Genomic DNA, 6,078 nt, shown 5'->3' on the forward strand with positions numbered 1-6,078 from the left:
AATAAAAAGAAAAGAATTTGGGTAGGAAAAGCCGGGATGACGCATGCAACCGTTCCGAAGCATATAGAAACACATTTAACTGTATAGGTGCATCACGCCTCAATGTGCGATTACCTATCTGTTATTTGCCTCAAACTAACCGTTTGCTGCTATCGTAATCAGGCCAGGTTATAGAAACGGTGGTTGGTTTTTCGTGGTAAACTGGCATCACATCAGTTTTTTACCTGATCAAAGGGGAGCATAGAAATGTCTTCGGAAATGACCTTGCCAGCAATTCCCATCCCAGAAGATAGCCCAATCTCGAGCATCCCGGCCTCAGAGTCTGCGGCGGCTGAAGAGAACAGGATCTTACGTCTTAGGGTCATGGAGATGTGGGATGCGTGGACTAATGGAAGGGAGCCTCCAAGTGCTATCCCCGGCTTTCCTGAAGTGTTCCCTAGAACATGGGGTACCTCTAACATCCCCATCAGTCATCCGAATACCCCATTGGGACAACCTACCATGTCTGCTCACTTTGTAGGAACACCTTCTGAGGTCCCCCCCCCCCCAGGTGTTCACATTCGGAGCAGTCCCTAATATCTTTACCGCTCCACCATGCTCGTCCACCACACAACCTTCACTGCCTAGGCCTACTTTTGATCCTTCGGCCTTTACTTTTCAAAATCCTATTTTTCAAGTGGAGACTCCTCAGTACCCCACATATACTTACCCGCAGCCACCTCCATGTGAGTTCACACCCGGACAGGATAAAACTCCTAACTCCCGAACAAGATGAGATGGCAAAAAGGATGAGGAGCCTAGAGCAAAGCCTCAAAAACATGCAGGGCCTGAGTGGGCAGAAGAGTGTGTCATATACTAATTTGTGCATGTTCCCTCACGTGCATCTGCCTATGGGATTCAAGACTCCGAAGTTCGAAAAATACTATGGGCATGGTGATCCCATTGCTCACCTTAAGAAATACTGCAATCAATTGCGTGGGGCTGGAGGAAAAGAAGAATTGCTCATGGCTTACTTTGGGGAAAGCTTGGTGGGTATTGCCTCCGAGTGGTATATGGATCAAGATATCTCTCGATGGCACATCTGGGACGACCTCGCGAGAGACTTTTGTTAGATCATATTTTAATGATGCAATTAATATGCATGTGCAGGAGTTCAAAGAAGTAAAAAGGAACTATTGGAACGGCTATGTCGAACAAGGAAGGAAATCATTCAGAAGGGAAGCTGCCTGAAATACTTACGATGTACAAGGAAAGAAACAGTACTACATCAGCAAATCAGGATTAGCTCCATGATTTTGGGAAATCAAATCTGCCATAATGGAATAAAGACTCAACGCAATCTGTGATTGACGAGTCAGATCAAATCACCGAAGAACTATTAAAGCTAGAAGATCCGGACGGCGGTCAAGATTAGAAGGTCCAACAATCAAGGAAGAATCCTGTCAAACCCGTTATCTGCTGAAGGAAAAGGTCTAAAGAGAAGCAACGGATAGTTCTTTATTCTTGGAAAGAATCAACTCTTTCCAAGGATCAAAACCCTTGGGTTGACAAGCCTTCACCATTGATACTTGTATAAATTCACAGTGTAACTCCATCCTTAGCATACTTTGATCAAACAAAAATAACTCTCTTCATTCTACTGCAAACAAGCATAGTAGCCTATATAGATCTGCTGTGTAACAAGTCAGGGATAGAAAGAGGGCATACAACTGGTGAGGCATTGTATCAAACGAGTGCTAGAGAAACTGAGCGACATACATCAAATCTGTACTCGAAAGAAAACTTATTCACTTGAAGAGAAATCCCTTGCAACCCAAGGGGACTGGATTAGGATTCACATTGAATCTGAACCAGTATAAAAATTCCTGGTGTCTTTAAATTTTTGCATTNTCACTCAGGAGCTGAGGGGCATGATACAGAAAACTGTTGGACGTTGAAAAGAGCCGTGGAAGACTTGATAGAGCAAGGAAAGATAGTGCTAAGGGACGAGGAGGTCCCAAATGTGACCAACAATCCTTTGCCAGCCCACAATAATGGGCCTGTGATTGGGATGATCTATGAGGATAAAGAGTTTGATCCGGCATTAAAGGCCATCATTGCTATTGATGACGCAGAAAGAAAGCCATGGGTTGCTCCAAAACAGGATAAAGGGGAGAAGAAAAACAAAGTCACCAAGACGGAGCCAGAAAAGAAAGCTGAAACAAGAACAGAAGCAATACCTCCCGAAAATGGAATTCTCTATGTCCCACGAGGCCACCAAGAAAAGCAGCTGATTGTGAGCCCTCCAAAGAAAATGCAAATGTACGTACCCAAGCAAGCCTATGTGGTGCGGGGGACAATTAAACCACCTCGGCTGAATGAGCCAGTGGTTATTGGACGCGTACCACAGAAGCCTATGATGAACCCTGCTGCAGTGCCATGGAATTATCATCAGACGGTGGTTACGTATAAAGGAAAAGAGATCTTGGGAGAGCTTCCAAAAAATGCCCCCGTTGAGAAATACTCCAACATAGAAGAAGTAAACAATGCCACTCGAAAGCGTTTTCCATCTAAGAAGCCTGTAAGTGCCGAGGAAGCGGAAGCTTTCTTTCAGAAAATGAAGATGGCCGACTATAAGGTGGTTGATCAGTTGCGAAAGTATCCTGAACAAATGTCCTTGCTGTCATTGCTGATGAAATCCCCTGAGCATCAAAAGGCTTTAATGAAAACTCTGAATGAGGCATACGTGCCAGTTGAAACCTCGGTGGAACAACTAGAAAGGATGGCGGAAAGGTTCTTTACTGTCAATTAGATTTCATTTAGCAAAAATGACCTGCCTCCAGAAGGAGCTGCTCACAACAAAGCCTTGCACTTAACCGTCAAATGTGAGGGATATTATGTAAAGAGAGTCATGGTAGATGGAGGTTCGGGAGTAGACATTTGCCGACTCTCCACACTACAATATATGGAAATCGGGACTGGAAGGATTCAGCCCAACAATGTCTGCGTGAGAGCCTTTGACGGTATCAAAAGAGACACCATTGGAGAAATTGACCTAATTTTGACCATTGGCCCGGTGGACTTTGAGGTGACTTTCCAAGTGCTAGACATGGACACGTCCTACAATTTTCTTCTGGGAAGGCCTTAGATCCATGCTGCAGGAGCTGTACCCTCTACCCTCCAACAAATGGTGAAATTTGAACACGAGGATCGGGAGATCGTGGTTCACGGAGAGGATGAACAGTCAATCTATCGGGACCCATCTGTCCCATGCTTAGAAGCGAGGGAAGGCAGTGAACACATAGTTTACCAAGCATTTGAAATTTTGGTGGCGGACCAGCATGAAGAAGGAAACTCGTGTCCCCAACCCTTCCTATCCAATGCCTCGATTATGGTGGCCAAAGAAATGATCAGACATGGTTTCAAGCCAGGGAAGGGACTTGGAAAAGCTCTGCAAGGAATATCTGAACCAGTGACCCTGCCAACAACTGAAAAATTCTTCGGGATAGGTTTTTACCCCACCCCAGATGATGTAGAGTGGGCGGATGAGAGAAAGAAAGAGGGATGGGTCTTGCCACAACCACTGCCACATCTGTACGAGACTTTTGTTAAGCCAAGATACAATGAAGAAGAAGAGGATGAGGCCTTTACGGCTGAAGAGATTGAAGAGATATGTGGGGCAATGAGAAAGATATTATACGAAACCCACATGGTTCAGCGAGGAGAGGGCTCTAGCACCGCTGAGGTGCTATATATGGGACCAAACGCCAAGCTGCAGAATTGGAAGGCTACGCCATTCCCAATCAGGCGGGAGTCCCGGTAGACCTGTCCTGCTACTTTTTCTGCATCCCGAGTTATTCCAGGGTGTAACTCGGGTGTTTTCTTTAGTTTCTTGTCTTTAAATTTCCCAATGTAAACCTTGTTATCTTCCCAATTCCAAGAAATGAAATTAATATTTCATCGTTCATTTTTTCTGATTTTGCCTTTTATTTCTTCTTTTCAGTTCTAATAATGCGGCTTTAAATAACATGACATGCTTGCGGACTTCATGCCCAGATCCAAACGCTGTTAGATTTCGAAATAATGAATCGAGACTCAAAATGCAAAGAAGATAAGTTTGAGGAAATAAAACAAAGAATTGGAACAGCTAAAGGAAAATTGGTTCCAGATTGGAAAGTTCCATACATTGCAATAAGAGTACTGCCAAAAGAGTGCGTTGTACTTGGGACACCTCGAAAGAAATGTCCCTCAAACAATTGTCAATGCAAATGCAGTGAAAAGGTACTATGTTGGATCCTCCGTATAGTTCTAATATTCTCCGGTTGGGATGACGAAGGCTTTCATTCTCGCTACCCAAACACTATCAACCCTTTGCAAACCCTTTGAGCCGGCTCTCATTCTTTGATTACCCTCTTTGGAACCTGAGAGTGTTAGTGAAAAAAAAAGAAAAAAAAGAAAAAAAAGATTGATGAAAAATGAAAAAGAAAGAAAAAAGAAAACAAAATAGAAAAACAAAAGAAAATCAAAAACAAATTTGCCTGAACTACGTTCGACTTGATTCCGAAAGGATACGTAGGCAGCCTCTCTCTGGGGTACAGTCACACCAAAACAAAAATCTCAATTCCCCAAAAAATGAAACTGGGGCAGATGATATAATGGCTCAGCAATGAGCCCACCAAAACGGTTCCAATGTTGTAATTCCATCCAAGATTCTTTTTCCCCAAAAACCTTGTCCAAGTCCTTCCGATCAATTGGCAAAGGCGTGGGAATTGAAAACATCATTGTTGGAATCTGATGCAATCAAATTGAGAGAAATGAAATGAGAGAGTCTTATCGGTAAAAACCTACGGGCACCATAAGGCGACGGTGAGTAGAGAAATTGAAAATGAGAGAGTCCGCTTAGTGAAAACTCGTAAAGAGCACTATCGGGCGACGGTGAGAAGAGAAATGAGAGAGGTCGATTGGCGAAAACCCGCAAAGGGCGCCGTCGGCCGAAGAGAAGACATCTCCCACCACTGAAAGAGTCCTGGCAAGGTTCCCTGGTTTTGAGATACGGGTCAATGAGTTTACGAGAAGTTGGAAAGTTGGTGCGGGTCGGGCATCCAGTCCAAGAAGCATGTCATGTTTATTTGAAGCTTGCATGCACCCCCAGATAAGTCCTTCTCTTCCCCCCGAAAGGGACGCTTCTCTTTAAATTCATCTTCTTGCTTACTTTTTCCTTGAATCCCTTTCGGTCTAACGCTGATTCCGAAACTATTACAAAGAAAAGGTGGCAGGACTGGCTTTACAGGGCTCTCCCTAACAAAAGCTAAAGAAAAGTACCCAGCCTCAGCGGGTGCATCAAGTCAATCCCGACTGGCCATGATGGCGGATGCTTTGAAATCAAAGTTATTGAAAGAGAAAAACAAAAAATAACAAAAAAATAACAAAAAGAGGTCAAGGACAAAGGTCTTAAAGGCAGAATAAAGTGAAAGGCCGGAGCCCCACGCGGGCGAGTTGTCATGAAATCCTGAAAGATGAGCCATCCGGTTTGAAAGAGAGAAGAATCTTCAAAACCAGCAAGCAACAGAGGTTCTCAACAGAAGCTAGGCCGGGATCAAGCAATCAAGGCCACAAAACCAACCACCGTTTCAAACTAACAATTGTTCTTTGTTTGAAAATTGAAACAGGTGCAATCCAGGCAACCGCGCAAAAGCAAGTGCAGCCAAAAGAAAAGAAACGCGCAAGTGCTGAAACAGCTTTGCAGCAAATAATCAATGCAAAAGGGACGTTTCCTCCAAGTTCTTTCCTGCATCTTATCGAAAATGAAAAAAGAGAAAAAACAGATAACAAAAGAATCCCAAAAAAGGATAGTTTAGAATTCCCAATATCAACCTGTTACTTGGTTTAGCCAACATTAGGGATCCAATCCCTGAGTTGAGCGTTTTCCTTTAGCCAACATTAGGGCTCCAATCCCTGAGTTGAGCGTTTTTCCTTTAGCCAACATTAGGGCTCCAACCCCTGAGTTAAGCGTTTTTTCTTTTAGCCAACATTAGGGCTCCAACCCCTGAGTTGAGCGTTTTTCCTTTTAGCCAACATTAGGGCTCCAACCCTTGAGTT

This window comes from Nicotiana attenuata, unplaced genomic scaffold (genome assembly GCF_001879085.1).
Source record: "Nicotiana attenuata strain UT unplaced genomic scaffold, NIATTr2, whole genome shotgun sequence".
Taxonomy (NCBI): domain Eukaryota; kingdom Viridiplantae; phylum Streptophyta; class Magnoliopsida; order Solanales; family Solanaceae; genus Nicotiana; species Nicotiana attenuata.